Raw genomic sequence first — 15,919 nt, forward strand, 5'->3', positions numbered from 1 at the left:
TGGGGTTACAGACATGAGCCACCACACCCGGCTAATTTTTGTATTTTTGGTAGAGACAGGGTTTCACCATGTTGGTCAGGCTGGTCTTGAACTCCTGACCTCAAGTGATCTGCCTGCTTGGGCCTCCTAAAATGCTAGGATTATAGGCGTGAACCACTGCGCCCAAACTTGTTTTTCTTTTTGTTTTGTTTTGCATTGCTTTTTCATTGGCTAGCCATTCCAGTACAATATTGATTAGAAACATTATTGGTGAGTCTTGTCTTGCTTATGAATATACTTAATATGCTTTTTAAATTTTGTCATTAAGCTGTGATATTCGCTATTGATTAAAAATATATATATACACTTATTTTTTAAAAAAATTGTTCCCACCTCAAAATTATAAACATATTCTTCAATATCTCACTATAGTTCTTCAAATAACTTTAATGTTTTTCTTTTCAAATTTAGGTCTTTAACACAACTTGACCAAATTTTGTATGTGGTGTGAAATAGTTAATCTTGACCTACAAGAAAGAAGCTGAGGCAAAATTAATATAAGTGGAGAGTTTATTTGGGCCAAGCTTGAGGACTGCAACCTGGAAGCATAAATTCAAGTTGCTTTCGACACACACGCTGATGAGCAGCAGTTACAAGTTTTTTTTTTTTTCTTTTTTTTGAGATGGAATCTCACTCTGTCGCCCAGGCTGGAGTGCAGTGGCGCGATCTCGGCTTACTGAAACCTCTGCCTCCCGGGTTCAAGTGTTTCTCCTGCCTCAGCCTCCTGAGTAACTGGGATCACAGGCACGCACCACCACGCTCACCTTATTTTTTGTATTTTTAGTAGAGACGAGGTTTCACTATGTTGGTCAGGCTGGTCTCAAACTCCTGAGCTCAGGTGATCCGCCTGCCTCGGCCTCCCAAAGTGCTAGGATTATAGGCGTGAGCCACCACGCCCGGCCACAGGTGGATTTTTAAAGGGGAAAAAGGGGGCAGGGAGTGGGCGGATACAAAGTTGCTTGTCAGGAATTCTCATTGGTTTACAGAAATAACATTGATTAATGATTGGCTCTACATGGTTAAGCTATAGGGTGAGAGTTATAGTGTCCTGCGCGGCATTATTAGGTTAATTTATATCTACTTGTGGCAATAGCAAGCAGTTTCAAAAGACGTCATACATGCTTCTAGGGGGAAGTGGAATGTGATTGCTGTCTCATTTTAATGTCTCTCTGGGATTCACATTCCTCAGATAAGAGCTCTTTTCTTTTCTCAATCACTTTTGAATTTTTTTCTCCATATGAAAAGCCAGTGGTTGGCCGGGCGTCGTAGCTCACGCCTGTAATCCCAGCACTTTGGGAGGCCGAGGCGGGTGGATCACGAGGTCAGGAGATCGAGACCATCCTGGCTAACACGGTGAAACCCCGTCTCTACTAAAAATACAAAATATTAGCCAGGCGTGGTGGTGGGCGCCTGTAGTCCCAGCTACTCGGGAGGCTGAGGCAGGAGAATGGCGTGAACCCGGGAGGCAGAGCTTACAGTGAGCCGAGATCCCACCACTGCACTCCAGCCTGGGAGACAGAGCGAGACTCCGTCTCAAAAAACAAAACAAAACAAAAATACAAAATTAGCTGAGAGAGGTGGCGCATGCCTGTAATCCTAGTTACTCGGGAGGCTGAAGCAGGAGAATCGCTGGAACCCCGGAGGTGGAGGTTGCAGTGAGCCAAGACTGTACCACTGCACTCCAGCCTAGGCAACAAGAGCGAGACTCCATCTCAAAAAAAAAAAAAAAAAAAAAAAAAAACAAAGAAAAGTCAGGGCCGGATGTGATGGCTCGCGCCTGTAATCCCAGCACTTTGGGAGGCCGAGGCGGGGGGATTGCCTGAGGTCAGGAGTTCGAGAACAACTTGGCCAACATGGTGAAACCCCGTCTCTACTAAATGTACAAAAAAAAAAAAAAAATTAGCCAGGCCTGGTGGCGGGCGCCTGTAGTCCCAGCTATTTGGGAGGCTGAGGCAGGAGAATCCCTTGAACCCAGGAGGTGGAGGTTGCAGTGAGCCGAGATCGCACCACTGCACTCCAGCCTGGGCGACACAGCGAGACTCCGTCTCAAAAAAAAAAAAAAAAAAAAGGAGAAAAAAAGTCAGTGGTCTCAGTGCTTTTCAGTGAATTGCTTATCCTTTATTCATTGATTTGTAATTCCTTTTCTACAATGTATCAAAGCTGCATATCTATATCTATATCTATATCTATATCTATATCTATATCTATATATCTATATCTATTTGTATCTGTTTGGGGTCTTTTTCTTTTTATAAGAGAGGCGGTTTCCCTATACCACCCAGCCTGGTCTCAAATTCCTGGGCTTAAGCGATCCTTCCACCCCAACTTCCTAAGTAGTCAGGATTACAAGTGTGAACCACAATACCCTGTAGGGACTTTTTTTTTTTTGATGGAGTCTGGCTCTGTTGCCCAGGCTGGAGAGCAGTGGCATGATCTTGGCTCACTTCAACCTCTGCCTCCCGGGTTTAAGTGATTCTCCTGCCTCAGCCTCCTGAGTAGCTGGGATTACAGGTAGGAGTCACCATGCCCAGCTAATTTTTGTATTTTTGGTAAAGACAGGGTGTCGCCGTGTTGGCCAGGCTGGTCTCAAACTCCTGACCTCAGGTGATTCACCCACCTCGGCCTCACAAAGTGATGGGATTACAGGAGTAAGCTACCGTGCCTGGCCATGGGACATTTTTATGGTGTGCCATTGACCTATCCCTGTGCCTGACCATGGGACCTTAATTATCTCTCTCTCTCTCACTTTGTAACTATCATAACATTTTCAGTTGTTCCATAAGGTTAACTATATTTACATTGTCGTATAGCAGATCTTTAGAACTTTTTAATCTTGCAAAACTGAAATTCTATGTTCATTGAACAACCCACATTTTCCCCTCCCTTCAGCTCCTGGTTATCACCACTCCACTCAGGAGGCGGAGGCTGCAGTGAGCTCAGATAGCACCACTGCACTCCAGCCACTCCTCTCCAAAAAAAGGGTTTGTCTTTTTGTGACTGCCTTATTTCACTTAGCAGAATGTCCTCAAGGCTGCTCTATGTTGTAGCATATGTCAGAATTTCCTTCCCTTTCAAGGCTGAATACCATTCCATTGTATATATATCCTACATTTTGTTTATCTGTTCGTCTATGGATGGAGATTTGGGTTGTGTCCACCTCTTGGCTATTGTGAATAACGCTTCTATGAACATGAGTGTGCAAATATCTCTGTGATAACTGGGTTTCAATTCTTCTGGATATATACTCAGAAATGGAATTGCTGGATCATATAGTAATTTTATTTTTAATTTATTGAAACTTTCTTTTTTTTTTTTTTTTTTTTTTGAGATGGAGTTTCGCTCTTGTTGCACAGGTTGGAGTGCAATGGCCGTGATCTTGGCTCACTGCAACCTCGGCCTCCCAGGTTCAAGTGATTCTCCTGCCTCAGTCTCCTGAGTAGCTGGGATTACAGGCATGTGCCACCACACCAGGCTAATTTTGTATTTTTAGTAGAGACAGGGTGTCTCCATGTTGGTCAGGCTGGTCTCAAACTCCCAACCTCAGGTGATCTGCCTGCCTTGGCCTCCCAAAGTGCTGGGATTACAGGCATGAGCCACCGTGCCCGGCAATTTATTGAAACTTTCATACTGTTTTCTATAGTGGCTGTGCTGTTTTATATTCCCACCAACAGTGCTATTTGCTATAGCTTTTTAGTAAATTCCGTTTATTTGGTTAAAGGACTTCTTTCATAGCTTAGTTGCTAATCTTTTCTTTATCTGGGGTAGGTCTTAAATGTTATCAACTGCTTCTTCCACATTTATTGAGATTGTAGATTTTAATATGCTTTTTTCCCTTAAATGTATTATGTATTTAATTATAGTAATAGATTTTAAATATTAAACATTTTTTAATTTCTGAGGTAATCTCAAGTAGTTATGATATGTTTGTGTATTTTTAAAATATGTTGCTGTATTTGAAGTACTTTTTGTTTTTTATATTCTTCTCGTCCCATTTTTGTATCAAAGGTATGATACTGGCCAGGTGCGGTGGCTCATGCCTGTAATCCCAGCACTTTAGGAGGATGAGGCGGGTGGATCACTTGAAGTCAGGAGTTCCAGACCGGCCTGGCCAATGTGGTGAAACCCCATCTACACTAAAATACAAAAATTAGCTGGGCGTGTAGCACGCACCTGTATTCCCAGTTACTCGGGAGGCTGAGGCAGGAAAATTGCTTGAACCCGGGAGGCACAGGTTGCAGTGAGCCGAGATTGTGCCTCTGCACTCCAACCCAGGCGACAGAGCGAGACTCCATCTCAAAAAAAAAAAAAAGTTATAATACTCTCATAACAGGGGTTGGGGATTTTATTCTCATCTATTTTCTGCACAAATTTGTAGAAGATGAAGATTATCTTTTTTTTTTTTTGAGACGTAGTCTTGCTCTGTCGCCCAAGCTAGAGTGTAGTGGCACAATCTTGGCTCACCACAACCTCGGCCTCCCGGGTTCAAGCAATTCTCCCCTCTCAGCCTCCCGAGTAGCTGGGATTACAGGCGCCCGTCACCAAGCCTGGCTAATTTTTTTATTTTTAGTAGAGATGTGGTTTCACCATCTTGGCCAGGCTGGTCTCGAACTCCTGACCTCAGGTGTTCCACCCACCTCGGCCTCCCAAAGTGCTGTGATTACAGGCATGAGTCACTGCGCCTGGCCAAGGGTTATCATTTTTTAAAAGGGCTTCTCCAATTCGCTTCAAACAATAAAGGATGTATTGTTTTTTGGGGGGGGGGGCGAGTGGGTGGAGTTAGGACTACTTATTCTTTTTTTTTTTTTTTTTTTTTAGTAAGAGTCTCATTCTGTCGCCCACGCTGGAGTTCAATGGTGCGATCTCGGCTCACTGCAGCCCCCACCTTCTGGGTTCAAGTGATTCTCCTGCCTTAGCCTCCTGAGCAGCTGGGGCATGGGCCCCCAAGCCCAACTAATTTTTGCATTTTTAGTAGAGAAGAGGTTTCTCCATGTCGGCCAGGCTGGTCTTGAACTCCTGTCCTCAAGTGATCTGCCCACCTTGGCCTCCCAAAGCGCTGGGATTACAGGCATGAGCCACCACACCCAGTCTCTATTTTTATTTTTAGTTTTCAAGACAGGGTCCCACTCTTTCACACAGGCTGGAGTTCAGTGGCACAATCCCTGCTCACTGCAATCTCTGCCTCCTGTGCTCAAGTGATCCTCCCATCTCAGCCTCCCAAATATCTGGGACCACAGGCACACATCACTACGCCTGGCTAATTTTTGTATTTTTTGTAGAGACAGGGTTTCACCATATTGGCCAGTCTGGTCTCAAACTCCTGAGCTCAAGCAATTTGCCTGCTTCAGTCTCCCAAAGTGCTTGGATTACAGGTGTGAGCCACCACACCCAGCCAGGACTACTTATTCTATTTCTTTATTATACTACTAAAATTTTCTATTTCTTCTTGAACTAGTTTTGATAACTTCTATTCTCTAGACAGTTCCTGTTGTCTAAAATTTCAAATCCATTGGCATAAGTGATATTGCCTTTCCTAAGACTTCTAGTATATTTGTAGTTATATCTTTTTCATGTATTTATTTAGTTTCTCTCTTTTTCTTGATAACATGTATTTGTTATTAAAAAAATTGTAACATAACAAATCCTTGTGATCCACCCTCTCAAATCAAGATCTAGACCATTGCCGATAACATGCATTTACCTGTATTTACTTTCCTTGTCCCATATCCCAATTTGCCCACTAGAGGTAGCCATTATCTTGAAATCTTAACAAATATACTTTAATCACAGAGACAACACACACACACGTAGTTGATTGCTTACTTTTATTAGCTATTGAATTCTAAAAAAGTTATGATACTCTATGTGGTCTTCTGAGACTTCCTATTTTCACTAAATATAATGCTTCCATGATCCCTGCTGTGTTCATTTTCCAGTCTGTTGTGTGAATATACCACAATTATTTATCAGCTCTTTTGTTGATGGATGTTGGGTCATTTCCAGTTATTTGCTGTTAAGGATGTGGCTGCCTTGAATATTCTTGTAGTCTTTCCTTGTGTTCATAAATGCATGTGTTTCTCAAGTTTGTACTTAGGAATGAGATTGCTTGGCTATAGATATGTGAACACTTAGCTTTGAGAGAATGCCAAATAATTTCCGATGTGGTTGGACTCATTTATACTTCAGGGAGCCATGTATAGATAGTCTCTCTGCTCCAAATCTTCTCCTAACATTTTATATTGTTGAATAACTTAAATTCCTTATCCTAATGGGATTAACATAATATTTCACTATAGTCTGAATTCACATTTTCCTGACTAGTAATAAAATTGAGCATCTTTTAAATATATTTAATATATTTATTGGCCACCTTCAGGAACTGTGTTCATATTTTTGCCCCTTTGTCAGTTGGGGTGTGTGCCTTTTTCTTATTTATTTATTTATTCATGTTTTAGAGACAGGGTCTTGCTTTGTTGGCCAGGCTGGAGTGCAGTGGCAAGATCACGGCTCGCTGCAGCCTTGACTTTCCAGGCTCAAGCCATCCTCCCACCTCAGCCTCTCGTGTAGCTGGGACTACAGGCACTCACTACCATGCCCAGCTAATTTCCCTTTTATTTCTTTGTAGAGGTGAGGTCCACCATCTTGCCCACTGTCCTCCAACTCTTGGCTCAAGCGAGCCTCCCTCAGTCTCCCAAAGTGCTGGGATTATAGGCGTGAGCTAATGCACCTGACCTGCCTTTTTTTTATTGATTTGTAGGAATATTTAAAATGCATTCCTGTGTCAGGTAAGTGTGTCAAAAATATCTTCCATCAGATTGTGATTTGTGTTTTTTTTTATTGAGTCTTTTCGCTAAGTGCAATTAAAAAAAAGAAACTAATAGAGTTGATGTTATCAATCTTTTTCTATCGTTATTATTCTTTGTGTCTTGTTTAAACAACCATACCAGGCTGGGTGCGGGGGCTCATGCCTGTAATCCTGGCACTTTGGGAGGTTGAGATGGGTGGATCACCTGGGGTCCCAAGTTTGAGACCAGCCTGGCCAACGTGGCAAAACCTTGTCTCTACTAAAAATATAAAAATTAGCTGGGCATGGTGGCACATGCCTGTAGTCCTAGCTACTTGGGAGGCTGAGGCAGGACAATGGTTTGAACCCGGGAGGCAGAGGTTGCAGTGAGCTATGATGAAGCCACTGCACTCCAGCCTGGGTGACAGAGTGAGACTCTGTCTCAAAAAAAAAAAAAAAACAAAAACCCGTCTTAGTAGAGACGGGGTTTCACCATGTTGGCCAGGTTGGTGTCGAACTCCTGACCTCAGGCGTTCCACCCACCTCGGCCTCCCAAAGTGGTGGGATTACAGGTGTGAGCCAGCAGGTCTAGCCTTTTGTTACATTTAATCTGGGCAATTTATAGCTTTGGTTGAGACTGTAAATGTCTTTAAAAATTATATCCAACTATTGCTAGTATATAAAAATGCGACTGATGTTTTATACTGATGTTATAGTCAGTCACTTTGTGAAATATTTTTGTTACTTATACTAATGTGCCTTTAGATTCTTTTAGGTATTCTAGGTAGATAATCATATATCTGTAAATAATGATAGCTTTGTTTCTTTCTTTCCAATTTTTAATGTCTTTTATTTTTATTGTTCAGATGACATTATGTATTTTTTTCTCCTTTTCTCCTTTTTTTTTTTTTTTTTTTTTTTGTGAGATGGAGGCTCACTCTGTCGCCCAGGTTGGAGTGCAGTGGCGCAATCTTGGCTCACTGCAAACTGCGCCTCCTGGGTTCACGCCATTCTCCTGCCTCAGCCTCCCGAGTAGCTGGGACTACAGGCGCCTGCCACCACGCCAGGCTAATTTGTTGTATTTTTAGTAGAGATGGGGTTTCACCATGTTAGCCAGGATGGTCTCGATCTCCTGACCTCTTGATCTGCCCGCCTCAGCCTCCCAAAGTGCCGGGATTACAGGCGTGAGCCACCGCGCCCAGCCTTCTCCTTTTATCCTTAATGTGGTGATTAATATTTAGAGATTTTTCCAGTCTTGAGCCATTCTAGGATTTCTGCACAAACCAAAATTTGGCATGGTACAATGTCTTTTTAAAAGTGTTTGGATTTATCATGCTCATGGGTGACTTTGGTCTTTTAATTTTCCATCTCAGACTTATATTTTCTAATTTTACTATCAGTGGTTACTTGCCTCATAGAATGATGGTTTGGAGCATATTTATTTCTCTCCTATCCTCTGGAAGACTGTGTTTAAGATTAGGTTAATTTACTTGTAAACCGTATGAACCTGTAATATTTTCTATGGGAATATTTTACGTATTTCAATTTCTTGAATAGTTATAGATCTACTCAGTCTTCCTGGCCTCAAATTAGTTTTATAATCTATGTGTTGTTTTAATAATACACTGGCATAAAGCTTTTAAAGTCTGGGATGGTAGTTCATGCCTGTAATCATAGCACTTTGGGAGGCTAGGCAGGAGGATTGCCTGAGCCCAAGAGTTTGAGACCAACCTGGGCAACATGGCAAGACCTCATCTCTACAAAATAAATAAACAGTATTTTATTTGTCAGGCACGGTGGCTCACGCCTGTAATACCAGCACTTTGGGAGGCTGAGGCAGGAGGATCACCCGAGGTCAGGAGTTCAAGGCCAGCCTGGCCAACATGGTGAAACCCCATTTCTACTAAAAATACAAGAATTAGCTGGGCGTGGTGGTGAACACCTGTAATCCCGGCTACTCAGGAGGCTGAGGCATTAGAATCGCTTGAACCCAGGAAGTGAAGGTTTCAGTGAGCTGAGATCACGCCACTGCACTCCAGCCTGGGCCACAGAGCAAGACTCCATCCTCCATCTCAAAAAATAAGTAAATAAATAATTTTAAACCTATTATTTTTTAAATTATCTTTACAATTTCTGAAGTACTTGTGGTTGTGCCCTGTTCTGTTTCTAATATTATTAATTTGTAAATGTTTGTCCCTCTTATTTATCTATTTATTTGTTTTGAGATGGAATCTCACTCTGTGGCCCAGGCTGGAGTGCAGTGGCGCGATCTTGGCTCACTGCAGCCTCTGCCTCCCAGGTTCAAGAGATTCTCCTGCCTCAGCTTCCTGAGAATAGCTGGGATTACAGACGACCGCCACCAGGCCCTGCTAATTTATGTATTTTTAGTAGAGATGGGGTTTTCCATGTTGGCCAGGCTGGTCTCGAACTCCTGACCTCAGGTGATCTGCCCACCTCGGTTTTCCAAAGTGCTGGGATTACAGGTGTGAGCCACCTCACCTGGACCCTTTTATTAATAATTTAAGGCCGGGCGCGGTGGCTCACGCCTGTAATCCCAGCACTTTGGGAGGCTGAGGCTGGCAGATCAAGAGGTCAGGAGATCGAGACCATCCTGGCTAACATGGTGAAACCCCATCTCTACTAAAAATACAAAAAATTAGCCAGGCACGGTGGCGGGCGCCTGTAGTCCTAGCTACTTGGGGGACTGAGGCAGGAGAATGGCGTGAACCCAGGAGGCGGTGCTTGCAGTGAGCCGAGATCGCACCACTGCACTCCGGCCTGGGTGACAGAGCGAGACTCTGTCTCAAAAAAAAAAATAATAATAATAATAATAATACTTTAAACAAGCACATTTTAGTTTGTTAATATTCTCTATTGTGTGCTTTCTATTTTATTGATTTGGGCTTTTATTTTTTCCTTCCATTTTCTATGGCGTTTATTCAGTATTTTTCCCCCCATCATCTTCAGTTGAACATACAACTCATCCCTTCTTTCTAGCTAACTATTGTTCATATAGAGAGATATTATTGGTTTTTGAGAGTTTATCTTGCATCTAACAACCTTGTTGAACTTTCTAAATAATAATAGCATAATTATTGATTTTGGATTTCACCGTCCTAAAAATTCTCCGTGTTTCACCTATCCATCCCTCCCTCTCCCAACCCCTGGCAACCACGATCCTTTTACTGTCTTCATAGTTTTGCTCCTTTCCAGAATGTCATATAGTTGGAATCATACAGTATATTTCTTTTTCAGATTGGCTTCTTTCACTTAGCAATATGCACCAAAGTTTTCTTTTTTGTTTTCTTTGGAGACAAGGTCTTTCTCTGTTGCCCAGGCTGGAGTGCAGTCGCGCAATCATGGCTCACTGCAGCCTTGACTTCCCAGGCTCAAGTGATGCTCCCACCTCAGCCTACAAAGTAGTTGGGACTAGAGGCGCACGCCAAAATGCCTGGCTAATTTTTAAAACATTTTTTTTGTAGAGAGAAGGTCTCACTATGTTGCCCAGGCTGCTCCCAACTCCTGGGCTCAAGTGATCCTCCGGCCTCGGACTCCCAAAGTCCTGGGATTACAGTCGTAAGCCACTACACCCAGTTCCTTATTTCCTTTTTAACTCAAGGACTTAATAATATTTAATTTCCAAAAAGGTAGTACTTAAAAGTTATCCTTTATTGTTAATTTTTATTCTCATTACCTTAGGGCCAGATATTGCAAGTGATAACATGTTGATTATTTAGACTCTATTAAGAATTCCTTAATGGTTTAATAACTCAGTCTATTTTTTGGAAATGTCCCACATGCTAGAAAAATTCTCTTTCTAAATATATTCAACAGTTTAAGCTTATATTTGTATAACTCATCTCTCTGATATCTTAGTGCTATGAACTGAATTGTGTTTCCCCCAAAATTCTATGTTAAAGCCCTAGCCCCAGTGTGACGGTATTTGGCCATGGGGCTTTTGGGAGGTAATGAGGTTTAGAGGAAGTCAGGAGGGTGAGAAGCCCATGATCCGATTAGTGCACTTATAAGAATAGACACCAGAGGCCGGGCATGGTGGCTCATGTCTGTAATCCCAGCACTTTGGGAGGCTGTGGCAGGTGGAACATTTGAGGTCAGGAGTTCACGACCAGCCTGGTCAATATGGTTAAACCTTGTCTCTACTAAAAATACAAAAATTAGCCAGGTGGTGGTGGTGCGCACCTGTAATCCCAGCTACTCGGGAGGCTGAGGCAGAATTGCTTCAGCCTGGGAGGTGGAGGTTGCAGTGAGTCAAGATCATAGCATTGCACTCCAGCCTGGGTGACAGAGCGAGAATTCATCTCCAAAAAAAAAGAATAGACACCAGAGAGCTTGCTCACTCTTAGTCCCTCCCATGTGAACATGTGAAGATCCAGCAAGAAGGTGGCTGTCTACAAGTCAGGAAAAGAGTTCTCACCAGAAACTAAAACCATGCTGGCACCGTATCTTGACTTTATATCCTCTGGAACTGTAAGAAAATATTTTTGTTGTTTAAACCACCCAGTCATGGTGTTTTTGTTTGTTTGTTTGTTTGTTTGTTTTGTTTGTTTGTTTTTCATGGCGGTCTGAGCTGACTAAGACACTCAGCTTCTTTTCTCTTTTTAAATTTAAATTTTTATTTTTAGAGACAGGTCTCATTCTGTCACCCAGACTGGAGTGCAGTGGTGCAATCATAGTTCACTGCAGCCTTGAACACCTGGGCTCAAGTGATCCTCCTGCCTCAGATTCCCAAATAATTGAGACTACAGGCATGCACCACCACTGTCAGCTAATTTATTTTTTATTTATTTTAGAGATGGGGTCTCACTATGTTGCCCATGCTGGCCTTGAACTCCTGGGCTCAAGTGATCCTCCCACATTGGCCTCCAAAAGTGCTGGGATTACAGGTGAGAACCAAAGTGCCCAGCCTGTTTTCTTTGATGTATCAGCTTCTGGGAATAAGGTCCAGAAATTTTTAAATATGATTTTTTGGTTATTTCTCCTTATAGTACTATCAGTGTTGTTGTTGTTGTAACTAATTTCAAGTCTATATTATTAGATACAAATATCTGTATATTAACTGTATGTCTTGTGTTTATTATTCTATTATTATATCACATCCTTACACCTCTTATAATTTTTTATTTTAGTTTAAGTTTTTTAATCAGATAAGATTTCTAGCCTGACTGATTTTTGTTCATATTTGCTCAATTGTTGCCTGAGATAGAGATTGGCATGCAGAAAATTTATTAATTAGTATTTTGGGGATCAACACCTGTTAAGATGCAAAGGAAGCAAGAGTGATCAGAAGGAAATATTGCATTGCCAAGCGATAAACAGAGACCTCAGATGATCCTATGTAGAATTCTGGAGCTCTCCTGGCCCTTCAGAGTCGTCCTTAATTGGGATGAGGGCACTGGGCCTTTATTGTCCGTCAATGACAGTTGTTAGATGTGGGCCACACATTATGGAAGGAATAAGGAGTTGTGACATTGAAGAAACTGACTCTCTTCAGACAGAGTAAGTTTCTGGAGAACTTTTGGTCTCCAAATTCCTAGCATCTGGGAGAGTAAGTGCTTCTGTTCTGGTCAGCAATCACAGTATCCACTATACTGAAAATCTTTATCAGTGCATTTAACCCATTTACAATTATTGTAATTACTTTCATATTAGGAATTTTTTCTCTATCACCGCATTTTTTTTTTATATTTATTGAATTTTCTTCCCTACCCCACTTTTCCCGCTTTCTATAGGACTTGTATTAGAAGGATTTAAATGTCATACATTTTACTTATTTTTTATGGTAGTTGTCTTTAGAATTCATACTCGTATTTTGTTTTAAATAATTTTTTTTTGAGACGTAGTCTCGATCTCTTGCCCAGGGTGGAGTGCAGTGGCATGATCTCAGCTCACTGCAACCTCCGCCTCCCGGGTTCAAGCAATTCTCCTGCCTCAGCCTCCTGAGTAGCTGGGACTACAGGCGTCCACCACCACACCTGGCTAATTTTTGTATTTTTAATAGAGACGGGGTTACCCATATTGGTCAGGCTGGTCTTGAACTCCTGACCTTGTGATTTGCCCACCTCGGCCTCCCAAAGTGCTGGGATTGCAAGCGTGAGCCACCAAACCTGGCTTTAAATAATTTTCAATTTCTTAAATTCGTCAATTTGATATCTGTATTCCTCATAATAATACAAGCTTGTTAGCATGTCTGTTTGTCTCTAGACTTAGCTCCATCCCTTTAAAATTTTTATCATTATCTATAATTTTAGTTTGGAGTTTTATGGATACATTTTCTCTTTTTCCTTCTTTTGGTGCTAGCTCTTCTTTTACCCAATAATGTTTACCAAGGTGTCAAATGACTCTTATTAGAATTCTTACAAGATTTCTCTCTCTCTTTATTTGAATACTCCTTCAAAGAGCATTTTCTTTTTTTTTTCTTTCTTTTTTTTTTTTTGAAACGGAGTCTCTCTCTGTTGCCCACGCTGGAGTCCAGTGGCACCATCTTGGCTCACTGCCATCTCCGCCTCCCAGGTTCAAGCGATTCTCCTGCCTCAGTCTCCTGAATAGCTGGGATTACAGGGGCTTAACACCACGCCTGGCTAATTTTTCTATTTTTAGTAGAGACGAGTTTTCACCATGTTGGCCAGGCTGGTCTCGAACTCCTGATCACAAGTGATCTGCCCACCTCGGCCTCCCAAAGTGCTGGGATTACAGGTGCAAGCCACCATGCCTGGTCCAAAGAGCATTTTCAATGTGATTTTATGTTTGGTAACATTTTGAAACTTGTATGTCTGATATTATTTTATTTATTTATTTATTTTTGAGACAGAGTTCCACTCTGTAGCCCAGGCTGGAGTGCAGTGGTGCTATTTTGGCTCACTGCAATACCTGCCTCCAGGTTCAAGAGATTCTCCTGCCCCAGCCTCCTGAGTGGCTGGGACTACTGGTGCATGCCACCACACCCAGATGATTTTTTTGTATTTTTAATAGAGACAGGGGTCTCACCATATTGGCCAGGCTGGTCTTGAATTCCTGACCTCAAGTGATCCGCCTGCCTCAGCCTCCCAAAGTGTTGGGATTACAGGCGTGAGCCACCACGCACAGCTGATGTTTCATTTTTAATTTGTTGAGGAAACACCATTGCTAGTTTGCAAGTGGTTGCACCATTTTACAATCACACCAATAGTGCAAAGCGTTCCAATTTTTCCACATACTTGATATCACTTGTCTTTTTTGTTTGTTTGTTTGTTTTTTGGATAGTAGCCATCCTAATGGGTCTGAGTAGAATCTCAGTGTGGATTAATTTGCATTTTCCTTTTTTTTTTCTTTTGAGACGGGATTCCACTCTCACCCAGGGTGGGGTGCAGTGTCGAGATCTCAACTCATTGCAACCTCCGCCTCCTAGGTTCAAGCAGTTCTCCTGCCTTTTCCCCTTATAGGATACAGAGTAATATCCTGGGAAAGGTTATCAAATAAGCCACAAGTCTCAATTATCTGTTCTAGGGTTTCTTTTTCTGGAAATAAATAATGACTCTCTTAGAGTGGATAAGCAAAAACCAATGAGCTGTGTGAACTGCAAGAGTTTTAACCTCTCTGTAAGCCTTTTCAGCTTCTATGTGAGTAATCAGAAAACGTTATGCTAGTAATCATAGGAGCGTTTCAAAACAGTCTTTAAAATTCTAACCATGACTTGCACTTGTTAGCTGGAATCATGGAATATCTAACTAGCAACAATAAAGGTTTTGAAAATCTTAGTCTCTCCTAGGCCTTTTAATTAATTTGAAAGTTCAGCATGTAAATGGTATAATATGTGAACCTCTTCTATAATACTATTTTCTAAAGAGTAGACTTTGTCATGAAGAGAGTTCATTTCAGACTTTTCCAGAATTAAAGGTCTGTGTTATATGGTGATTTTTCCCATAAAATAATCTCATAGCATGGCCCTTAGAGACTGCATTTTGAGGCTTTGCTACATAAACTATTTTACTCCTGTCTGCTCACTTAGCCATGGATGGCATTATTTGTAAACATATTTTTAAAGATGAGGAAGCTTGTTTTTAGAGATTAGGAAGAGGTACGTAATTTTTTCAAAAGAAGAGAACAGGCCGGGCATGGTGGCTCTTGCCCGTAATCCCAGCACTATAGGAGACTGAGGCATGCAGATTACTTGAGGTCAGGAGTTTGAGACCAGCCTGGACAACATGGCGAAACCCTGTCTCTACTAAAAATACAAAAATTAGCTGGGCCTGGTGGCAGGCGCCTGTAATCCCAGCTACTCGAGAGGCTGAGGCAGGAGAATCACTTGAACCCAGGAGGCGGAGGTTGCAGTGAGCTGAGATCACACCACTGCACTCCAGCCTGGGCAAAGAGTGAAACTACGTCTCAAAAATAAATAAATAAATAAATATATACAAGAGAACAACACTTAAAAAAACCAATTAGTAGCCAATTAGGAGAGGTTTTCCTTCAGTTTCTTTCCTATTAACTACTAATTTCTACAATTTCATAGATTTACTAAAATATACCAAATGAGTTGATGAATGTCCTATTAGAAAATAGACTAATTCTGGATTTCAGTTTTCACACTATACTAGATTACAAGTGAACTGACTTAGAGTTTGATTTTCATTTGGAGAATGTTATTAACATTGTTAAGATTTTCTAATTTAAATGATTTTTCAAGTGTTTTAATAAGTTGCTATATTTTAAATTAGTACGCAGCTTCAGTAATATTAAATATAATTAAATTTAAAAAATCAACCTCTTCAAAAAATTTTAAAAATATATGACATTAAATGACCTGTTAGTATTCTACTTTTTTTTTTTTTCTTAAGATAGTTTCGTTCTTGTCGCCCAGGCTGGAGTGCAATGGCACTATCTTGGCCCACTACAACCTCCGCCTCCTTGGCTCAAGCCAAGTAGCAGCTGGGATTATAGGAGCACGCCAGCGCCACCACGCCCAGCTAATTTTTGTATTTTTTTAGTAGAGAAGGGGTTTCACCATGTTGGTCAGGCTGGTCTTGAACTCCTGACCTCGTGATCCGCCCGCCTCAGCCTCCCAAAGTATTGGGATTACAGGCATGAGCCACTGCGCCTGGC

The sequence above is a fragment of the Gorilla gorilla genome, chromosome 14 (genome assembly GCF_029281585.2).
Source record: "Gorilla gorilla gorilla isolate KB3781 chromosome 14, NHGRI_mGorGor1-v2.1_pri, whole genome shotgun sequence".
In the NCBI taxonomy this organism is placed as follows: Eukaryota; Metazoa; Chordata; class Mammalia; order Primates; family Hominidae; genus Gorilla; species Gorilla gorilla.